The sequence below is a fragment of the Oncorhynchus gorbuscha genome, linkage group LG06 (assembly GCF_021184085.1).
Source record: "Oncorhynchus gorbuscha isolate QuinsamMale2020 ecotype Even-year linkage group LG06, OgorEven_v1.0, whole genome shotgun sequence".
NCBI classification, from domain to species: Eukaryota; Metazoa; Chordata; class Actinopteri; order Salmoniformes; family Salmonidae; genus Oncorhynchus; species Oncorhynchus gorbuscha.
This window is the reverse complement of record NC_060178.1, coordinates 23,469,650-23,480,452: the sequence shown is the minus strand read 5'-3', so window position 1 is coordinate 23,480,452 and position 10,803 is coordinate 23,469,650. Positions and strand designations below refer to the sequence as shown.

The 10,803-nt window shown below is 43.8% G+C and overlaps 1 long non-coding RNA gene across 1 annotated transcript; it reads right to left on the bottom strand.

Moving 5' to 3' along the window:
* Nucleotides 1-807: 807 nt before the first annotated feature.
* Nucleotides 808-3,494, bottom strand: LOC124037061. Its single transcript, XR_006839104.1, has 3 exons — nt 3,387-3,494; nt 1,968-2,170; nt 808-1,347 (listed from the first exon to the last, which is right to left on the bottom strand). It is a non-coding gene; the product is annotated as an uncharacterized LOC124037061 (long non-coding RNA).
* Between the last annotated feature and the right edge of the window lie 7,309 nt (nt 3,495-10,803).

The window sequence follows — 10,803 nt, the reverse complement described above, 5'->3', positions numbered from 1 at the left end:
CTCTCCAAGCCAAACCTTCATACCATAACTGCTAACCGCTACACAGCCTACACCTTTAACTAACATCATTGTCAATATTATACTAATTCTAGAACTAACGCATTAGTAAACCCACAACCCAAATCATGCAGTACAGTGTACACCAAGCAGTTTCACAGTAACTCAGGCGAGACGCCGTGGCAATAAATTAATAAAACCAAAAGCTTACCTTGACTTGGAAGAGTTGAAGTGTTGAATAGCCTTAGCCAGCTAGCTAACATAAATAGCACTCCTCTCTGTTTAAGTCAGGTTTTTGATTAGGCTAAATTAGCTGCATTAGCTAGGTAAGTATGTGAAAAGTAAACTAAGAAGAATAAAAAATACAATGAAATCTCTCTCTCTCTCTCTCTCTACTGCTTCTCCTTAATTTTTTAGAAATTAATTTGTTCAAAACTGTTAAACTATTGTCTTTCTCTCTCTTTTGAGTCAACTACTCACCACACTTTATGCACTGCAATGCTATATAGCTAGCTGTAGCTTATGCTTTCAGCACTATATTCATTTTTTGATCCTTTGATTGGATGGATAATATGTAATTTCATACTGCAAGAGCACTGGGCCCGGTTTTCCAAAAGCATCTTAAGGCTAAGTTAATTGTTAGAACCATAAGATCCTATGGTTCTAAGATGTACTTAGCCTTAAGATGCTTTTGGGAAACCGTTCCCTGATTGGTTGGAGGACATCCTCTGGAGGTCGTCATGATTCTAGTGTAAGTCTATGGAAGGGGGTGAGAAACACGAGCCTCCTAGGTTTTGTATTGAAGTCAATATATCGAAAGGAGGATGAAAACTAGCTGTCCTCTGGCTACACCGTGGAGCTACCCTGTTGAGGCTACTGTACACTTCTTTGTCTTTTAATTGGTTATTTGGTGATGAGAATATATTTAGTATTGTTTTATCTAAAAAAATTATAACTTTTTTAATGTTTCACTATTTAGATTTTTGATAAATTCACTGAGTTGGATGATCCTCCCTTTCCTCTGAGGAGGAGCCTCCACTGATCTATAACCTAGCCTCTGGTTCAGCCTGTACATGTCATGGTTGGCCTGTCCCACTCCTTACTACACAGTTAATGGAGGTTTCTCAGGTTTGGACAAACATTCTGCATGGTCCCTGGCTCCCATGTCTCCCCCTCTCAATGTGTTGACCCAGGCCCGCTGCCATCTCCCTTTCAGAAGGTTCACATAGAGTTTGTCTTTAACGGGCCAGGCGGCGCGCGCGCCAAGGAATCACATCATGACATGGCAGAGCTGCACACACAGCACAGCCATCGTAAAGAGCCAGGGGGCTCGCTGGCCTCCTATTCCATCTGAAAACAGAGGTTTGAAAAGAGGGATGAGAGAAGAGCGGAATGCACCTATGTAACATGCCTGTAATCTGAGATGGTTTACATTCTATGGTGTGTAATTTTGCTCAACCTTGTGATATGGTGTCATGGTGATAATGCATTATATAATGTCTCTCATTTGTGAGGCAATTCCACTCTGCTTTCTTAGGGCTCTGTGGCTTCCCAGGACAATTTTATCTAGCTTCAACCACACCATTAAAGATGTGTGTGAGATATACAGCAGGAAGGGAGAGAAAATAAGGGATGAGGGGGGGGACAGAGAGTCTGGAACTCTGAAGAATGTGAGACACCCAACACAAGGGAAGGTTACAACAGCCATAAATTACTATCTTTTCGCATGGTCAGATTCTCAAACACACACACATGCAGCCGCACACAGACAGCAACTGCTTTCCTTGCACCAATTTCAAACTGAAATCCATGGAATGGAGCAGAATGGAATTTCAGATATCTATGAAGAAATTAATAATTTCCCTTTTTATGGTATTTGGACCTGAAAATGTTAGTTATTGCGCACTGTAGGCAGTAAAGCCAGTGAGTCATCTACTTATACGATCAACCATATGAATGTTTCTACTTACCACACAATACCAAACAGAATGGGACTTTTATGAGTTAAGAGATCATGGCAAAGTAGGGAAAAGGGGTTTCCATATTTTTTCAACGAATTCATAGGCAAACTTTGCTTGTTTGCAAATCAGTCTCTTTCCATTTTCAGGAAATACTTTCTTCCCTTTCTTTCTCTCTTGTTCACCCTGTTTCTTCTGGCACTCAGTCCTCCTGCCTGTGCATCAACAAACACAAGGGGAAGAACAAGCAACTGTATTAACAGATGGTGAGAGTCAATAAAACACACACAAATCAAGTCTCTGACACATCTGCTCTGCGGCATTTGACTAATCTTTCTGTGTGGCTCGTTGGGAGTGCTGGGCCGCTGGGGCGGTGTGATGGAATCAGAGCAGGAGAGGTAGATTAGGGGGGACAGGGATCTCCCAGGGGAGGAAAACACATGTAATGAATCATACCGGGGTGAGAAACCTTTAGGGAGCAGAGGCAACATGTTTGATGTTTACTGCATTGTATGATGAATCTACAAGATGGCTTCTTATGTTTACAGATCTGGAAGTCTTGATTTTTGATACATTTGGCATTTGGTTTTATTTACGCACATTGCATGCATACCCAAAGTCTTATCAGCCAATCCTCCTTCTCTAGAATCTGTATGACTTCTCTGTAGAGCAGCTAGAATAAAATAGTGTACCCTCTCTATGCCAGGGGAAACTGCTGTCCATTGTACCTGACACGGCCACTACAGTAGCCAATTGTGTTGTTGGAAAGGCAAACAGTCACCATGACCTTTAATTGTAAATAAGCCATTATGGATCAAAGGCCATGGCTGGGATTGGACTGTGTGTGTGTGTGTGTGTGTGTGTGTGTGTGTGTGTGTGTGTGTGTGTGTGTGTGTGTGTGTGTGTGTGTGTGTGTGTGTGTGTGTGTGTGTGTGTGTGTGTGTGTGTGTGTGTGTGTGTGTGTGTGTGTGTGTGTGTGTGTGTGTGTGTGTGTGTGTGTGTGTGTGTGTGTGTGCAGGGGTAAAAGGTTGATGTTGTAGTAACATGTAATCCCCTTGACTTTTCAGAAAATATATAAAACATAATTGTCTCTCGCAAAACTGGGACTGACACGCTGACCAGAAAAATAATGATTAAATAAAAATACAAAAACATCAAACAGATTTAATCAGACGAGGTCGATAAGCATCCATCTTCGGTTAATGCCCAACAAATTATCTAATCCAGATGTTGCACTTAAAGTGTAAACACAGTGCCCTGCAGAATCATAAAATAAATACGCATGAAAGGGGTTTAGAGTTTCAAACAGTCTAACCCCGGACTGAGACCTTTCCCCTGCAAAAAAACATTCCCCCTTCCCACATTACCCCTTCCCCAGCCTTCCCTGCCTTCTTGAAACAGGAACATTTGGAATATGGAAATATTTAGTACCTGTTTTAAAACAGATCGGTTTTCTCAAGCAAAAAATAAAAAACAGGCCCACACACGAAAAAGGCCTCCGCAGTCAGATTTCAGTGTGTTCCTCCTCTGTGTGCATGTGGATGTGCTGTGACTTCCTCTGTTTGCTAAATATTCCACCCAGAACTTAGCCTTTCTCTGATGTCTCCTCCCACTTCAAACCCCATACTGTGTCTGCAGGATTGTGTAACAATTCAACAACAACATAACAATACAAAAACACTGCTCTGAAGGGTCATATAATCCATTTGCATGCAGGGTAATGTTTCTCCAAGCCAGAAAAGGAAAGGCAATGGAGAGAGAGACAGAGAGGGAGAGAGAGTTAGAGAGGGTGAGAGAGCTAGAGAAGGAGAGAGAGTTAGAGAAGGAGAGAGAGTTAGAGAGGGAGAGAGAGTTAGAGAGGGAGAGAGAGCTAGAGAGGGAGAGAGAGCTAGAGAGGGAGAGAGAGTTAGAGAAGGAGAGAGAGTTAGAGGGAGAGAGAGTTAGAGAGAGGGAGAGCTAGAGAGAGAGAGCTAGAGAGGGAGAGAGAGTTAGAGGGAGAGAGAGTTAGAGAGGGAAAGAGAGCTAGAGATGGAGAGAGAGTTAGAGAGGGAGAGAGCTAGAGAGGGAGAGAGAGAGAGCTAGAGATGGAGAGAGAGCTGGAGAGGAAGAGAGAGAGAGCTAGAGATGGAGAGAACTAGAGAGGGAGAGAGAGAGAGCTGGAGAGGGAGAGAGAGAGTTAGAGAGGGAGAGAGAGAACTAGAGAGGGAGAGAGAGAGCTAGAGAGGGAGAGAGTGAGAGTTAGAGAGGGAGAGAGAGAGAGCTAGAGAGGGAGAGAGAGAGAGCTAGAGAGGGAGAGAGAGAGTTGGGGAGGGAGAGAGGGTTAGAGAAAGAGAGCTAGAGAGGGAGAGAGAGCTAGAGAGGGAGAGAGAGTTAGAGAAGGAGAGAGAGTTAGAGGGAGAGAGAGTTAGAGAGTGAGAGAGAGCTAGAGAGAGAGAGCACTAGAGAGGGAGAGAGAGTTAGAGGGAGAGAGAGTTAGAGAGGGAGAGAGCTAGAGAGGGAGAGAGAGAGAGCTAGAGATGGAGAGAGAGCTGGAGAGGAAGAGAGAGAGAGCTAGAGAGGGAGAGAGAGAGACCTAGAGATGGAGAGAGAGCTAGAGAAGGAGAGAGAGTTAGAGGGAGAGAGAGTTAGAGAGTGAGAGAGAGCTAGAGAGAGAGAGCACTAGAGAGGGAGAGAGAGTTAGAGAGGGAGAGAGCTAGAGAGGGAGAGAGAGAGAGCTAGAGATGGAGAGAGAGCTGGAGAGGGAGGGAGAGAGAGCTAGAGAGGGAGAGAGAGAGACCTAGAGATGGAGAGAGAGCTAGAGAGGGAGAGAGAGAGTTAGAGAGGGAGAGAGAGAGAATGCTAGAGAGGGAGAGAGAGAGAGCTAGAGATCGAGAGAGAACTACAGAGGGAGAGGGAGAGAGCTAGAGAGGGAGAGAGAGAGAGCTAGAGAGGGAGAGAGAGAGCTAGAGAGGGAGAGAGAGAGTTAGAGAGGGAGAGAGAGAGAATGCTAGAGAGGGAGAGAGAGAGAGCTAGAGAGGGAGAGAGAGTTAGAGAGAGAGAGCTAGAGCGGGAGAGAGCTAGAGAGGGAGAGAGCTAGAGAGGGAGCGAGAACTAGAGAGGGAGAGGGAGAGAGCTAGAGAGGGAGAGAGAGAGAGTTAGAGAGGGAGAGAGAGTTAGAGAGGGAGAGGGAGAGAGCTAGAGAGGGAGAGAGAGAGAGTTAGAGAGGGAGAGAGAGAGAGCTAGAGAGAGAGAGAGAGCTAGAGAGGGAGAGAGAGAGAGCTAGAGAGGGAAAGAGCTAGAGAGGGAGAGAGAGTTAGAGAGGGAGAGAGAGAGAGCTAGAGAGGGAGAGAGCTAGAGAGGGAGAGAGAGAGAGCTAGAGAGGGAGAGAGAGAGCTAGAGAGGGAGAAAGCTAGAGAGGGAGAGAGAGAGAGCTAGAGAGAGAGAGAGAGAGCTAGAGAGGGAGAGAGAGAGAGAGCTAGAGAGGGAGAGAGAGAGAGAGAGCTAGAGAGGGAGAGAGAGAGAGAGCTAGAGAGGGAGAGAGCTAGGGAGGGAGAGAGAGTTAGAGAGGGAGAGGGAGAGAGAGTTAGAGAGGGAGAGAGCTGGAGAGGGAGAGAGAGTTAGAGAAGGAGAGAGAACTAGAGATAGCAAAGAGAGAGAGAAAGTGAGAGGGAGGAGTGAAAGAGAGGGAAACACTCAGAACATATGGATGTATTTAAGGACCACCAGGCAAGGGAAACTTCTGCATTTTCGCATAAACCCAGATAAACTCCAAATATGTAATTACACAGGGTTTAGGGGTTGTCTGTTGCCCATTCATTCAGGAACTTCTGGTCATGTCTTTGAGAGTTTAGTGTGTAGTGCTTTTTCACATCCTCAAGTGGTGGAAGAGGAGCTTTAGTGGCGAGGATCCAGAGCACGCTTTGCCTAGCCTGGCCTGGCCTGGCCTGCTCTGTGAGTGAGTACCACTGTCCCCTCTTTTACAAGGCTGCCAGTGGAAGAAGAAAGGAGACAAATAAATTCCTACAACTACATAAAAGGGAAAGAAGTGGGACTCTCATAAAATACCTGTAGCACGTTTTAAAACTTTCATCGCGTCCAGTATTTATAGTTCTTCAATTCCATGTCAGTGTTTGTAGCCAATTTGTTGTGCTCCAATAAATAGACTGGCCTATTTATCAGCAGACCACATGGCAGCCATTTACGGCTCCTAACGAGAGTCAGATGTGCATTGTATATATTTTCACATGCAGGTTTGACGCGCTGACAGACCGGGACAGATAGCTGAGACGTACAACCCTGCAGACCTGAGCCATTGCTGACTGACTTCTGTATCAGCTGTAAACACCCATGGTGATTAGACCATGAACACAGGGGCAGACCTGTCCCCCACTCTCTCTCTCTCTCCCTTTCTGCCACATCATGACAAAGGTCATTAATACTTTCCATGACACTCTGACATTTACACTATAAGACACACAGGCATGCTCAATACACAGGTGTTCTATAGTAGTTGTTACTACTATGCTACTATGGAAACATACATGCACTCCCTATAGTTTTATATGTCAAGTCTTCATCAAAGGGCTATCAATATGCAGGTTCCATCTTTTCTTCTAGCTTCTGGAAAGCACATGCAATTCAACTGATCTGTGTGTTTATGTGTCTGTGTGTGTATACGTATGTGTGTTACTGTGTCTGTGTGCATAGGTGTGTGTGTTACTGTGTCTCTGTGTGTATACATGTGTGCGTTGCCAATTAGCTCTGCTATAAATACAAGAGACCCATCCGTCACTGAGTTTCTGGGTGGCTGCTGCTCCACCTTAATTGGTTTCAGATGGTCGCCATGATCTCTATCCCTCTCTCCCTGCCGGAGCGCCTACCATCACAGCCTGTGTGTGAGAGAAAGCCGCAGGGGAGAGAGCGGCGGGGAGGAGAAAGATGAATGACAGGACAGAAGTAAATACAGGAATAAACAAGCGGACACTAAATGTTTCGTTGGCCCAGTCGGTTCCTATACAGTACATTTTCCTCAGCTCAGTGAGTTATGTAGGAGTGTGCAATAGCCTGGCTAAGTGAGTGAGGGGACACCAGCAATAACAAAGCAAAGGGCAGATTAAACCTGTTTTGGAAGATTACATTTTTAACTGGCCTAATTGTTTTAGGAATTCTGTGAATGTGTACATTTAAGCCAAAATCAACTAGTTGTCATTACATTCCCTACCTGCTGATATGGATGCAAAACAAAAAAGTAAACACGTTTTAAACTGTAGAATATCGTTTGTAGTTGTAGGCCTGTGTTGCTCCAACACCTCTGGTCATGAGCATAAGGACAAAGCAAATAAGGAACACAAATATTTAAACAATTAGGTAGCCTACATATAATAATAATTTGTCATTCTTAATTGTAGTCCTATACATAACAGAGCATATTAACACTTCATTTTAATAATTAGCCTATATTTTCCAGAAAAACTGAATTTAAAGTTATTTTCGATGTTTTAATTGTATTTATCTATGTCAATATTATGTTTATGATTGTAATTAATATTGTTATGATTATTGGACTATTACAGTTAGGAATAATAATTATAATATGTGAGTTATGTTAGGATTATGTTTAGGATAGATATTAGTAATCATATGAATTATTATTATTTATTTATTTCATCTTTGTGGGTATATCATTTATGTTTATAGGTCAGCCTATACTGAGGCCTTCTTTCCCGAGCCCTTATAGTCTCCGGATTAGAACCTCGTGTGTGGAGAGGAAGGCAAGAAGTGACCCGCCCCTGGCCCCTGGAGACAGTTGATCAATGGACATATATTAACACCAAATTAGTATTGATCAATGCGGGACAGGACACGGCGGCTCGGTGACAGCTGGGCTGCATAACCCACTCGTTCTTGAAGAACCCAAAGGACTCCAAAGAAAATGTCTAAATAGTTTTTAATGCTATTTTTTCATGCATGGGCGTGCCATCCACCGAAGAACGTACATATACCGCAGTTTCCAGCACTCTCCTCTCTATATCAGACGGGCGCTGAGTGTGTGTGGTGGGGAGGACCAACCACCAATTACGGACGTCTTTGACTAGGCAAGGAGCCCCGCGGAATCTCGGAATCCCTAACTGCTATAAATACATTAAAGCCTCCTTATTAGAGCGCTAGCCAAATTACCGCTGGGCGGGGAGGAGGAGCGTGCATGCTGTTTCTCACCGGGTGTCGCCTCGCGCATTGACTCACCAGCCACCCGCAGTCATTGACGCATGCTGCGGTGGTAATTGCACAGCCTTGTTGACAGCAAATCAAAATGCCAACATCAACACATCAACGATACTAATTTCGACACCCCAAAATATCTCTGGCTATTTTATATGAAACCGGTATAACTTCAATGGATGATGGTTCAGTAGGGCTTCACTCTGAAAGGGAATTATATTGGCCTATGCAGCCTAAACGTTTTAGTTCCTATTCCCTAATATCCATATTATGCAGCCTTAAATGAATGGATACGAACATGTCACTGAAATAATGATTTCAGAGGGGGCTAACCTGTCTTTATCATGGTTATTATTAACTTTAGGAGTTATACTTATTATAACAATCAACATGGGATATGTCAGATTGATCACTACAAAAACATTGCTTTAATTCATCATCTAATAATAGCAGTACGACATACAGTATTGCATAGTGATTATGTTGAGCTTTCTAAAAAAGCATTCCAGGGTGACCTACCTTTGATATGGAGTCCCCAAAAACCGAGCAGTTTGTTGGCAATGCTAGCAAAAACCGAGCAGTTCGTTGGCAATGCTAGCAAAAACCGAGCAGTTCGTTGGCAATGCTAGCTAAAACAGAGCAGTTCATTGGCAATGCTAGCTAAAACAGAGCAGTTCATTGGCAATGCTAGCTAAAACAGAGCAGTTCATTGGCAATGCTAGCTAAAACAGAGCAGTTCATTGGCAATGCTAGCAAAAACCGAGCTGGTTGTTGGCAATGCTAGCTAAAACAGAGCAGTTCATTGGCAATGCTAGCTAAAACAGAGCAGTTCATTGGCAATGCTAGCTAAAACAGAGCAGTTTGTTGGCAATGCTAGCTAAAACAGATCAGTTTGTTGGCAATGCTAGATACAACAGAGCAGTTCATGGCAATGCTAGCTAAAACAGAGCAGTTTGTTGGCAATGCTAGCTAAAACAGACCAGTTTGTTGGCAATGCTAGCTAAAACAGACCAGTTTGTTGGCAATGCTAGCTAAAACAGCAGCAAGGGGGAGTTTGACTCTCAGCAGTAAGCTAACTGTGCCATATGCACTGGAATCATTGTAGACACCTTTTACAGGCAGCCCCCAAAGTCACATTCAAAGTTTGCATATTTTATAGAAAGATGTATTATGCAATTTCACATAGTATTAACTGAGACAGAGTTAGTCTTTTATTGTAAGAGGAATGCTAGTATAACATATGCATAAATATTTAACTATTTATTAGGGCTTCATTTCAAACTGCACTGAATGGAATGTTCCAGTTTAACTGTAAAGTTTAAGTCAGTTGTTTTTATTGTAGACTATATACTCTGTTGCCCCCCAACTTGATTTATAGATATATTCATAAATCATCGTGACAATTTGAACTGAATCAGCTAAATCCTATTTCCATGGTAAACTCTATACTCTTTAGTAAATGGACAATATTTTTTGTCCAATGGGAAGGGTCTTCGGATGTAGTTTCAGTGCAGAAAATCAGACCTCGGTGCAAAACAACTGGAGTGGGAGAGGGGGAGGGAGGGAGAGAAGGAGAGAGAGTGAGGAGGAGGAGAGGAGGATGTAGGGGTGAAGGAGAGGACTGCAGGCACTTGGCTGGAGAGCTGAGAGGGGATGAAGGCTACAGCTTGGAGTGTAGGTCCTTGTGTAAATAGAAATGTACTAAACCTTTGCTAACCTGTATCGGCCAAGATCAAATATTTATATATGCCATTGTCTAATCGAGCGCCGGCTGAAGAGAGACTTAATTTGTTTTCCTCCCTGGTAAGTTAATGCCCTTACCCATCATCATCAGTTGTGTGGATAGTGATTGCTGCTGTTCTATCTTTGGCCCCTGATAAAACAAGCTCTCTGGATATTTTAATAGTCAAAGTCCACCGTACAATTATGCTTCATCTGATCCATACATTTCCATAGATTAAAGGTGAAGACAGTTGAGGCTGCTTCTAGTTCTCCTCTCCTTTCTCTCTTTCTTCATTACTGCTCTCCCCTTCCCTCTCTCCTCTCTTTCTTCATTACTGCTCTCCCCTTCCCTCTCTCCCTCTCTTTCTTCATTACTGCTCTCCCCTTCCCTCTCTCTTTCTTCATTACTGCTCTCCCCTTCCCTCTCCTTTCTCTCTTTCTTCATTACTGCTCTCCCCTTCTCTCTCTCTTTCTTCATTACTGCTCTCCCCTTCCCTCTCTCTTTTCTCTCTTTCTTCATTACTGCTCTCCCCTTCCCTCTCTCTTTTCTCTCTTTCTTCATTACTGCTCTCCCCTTCCCCCTCTCTCTCTTTCTTCATTTTCTCTCTTTCTTCATTACTGCTCTCTTCCCTTCCCTCCCTCTCTTTTCTCTCTTTCTTCATTACTGCTCTCCCTTCCCTCTCTCTTTTCTCTCTTTCTTCATTACTGCTCTCCTTTCTTCATTACCCTCCCCTCTCTCCTTTCTCTCTTTCTTCATTACTGCTCTCTTCATTACCTCTCCCTCTCCTCTCTTTCTTCATTACTGCTCCCCTTCCCTCTTTCCCCTTCCCTCTCTCTTTTCTCTCTTTCTTCATTACTGCTCTCCCCTTCCCTCTCTCCTTTCTCTCTTTCTTCATTACTGCTCTCCCCTTCCCTCTCTCCTTTCTCT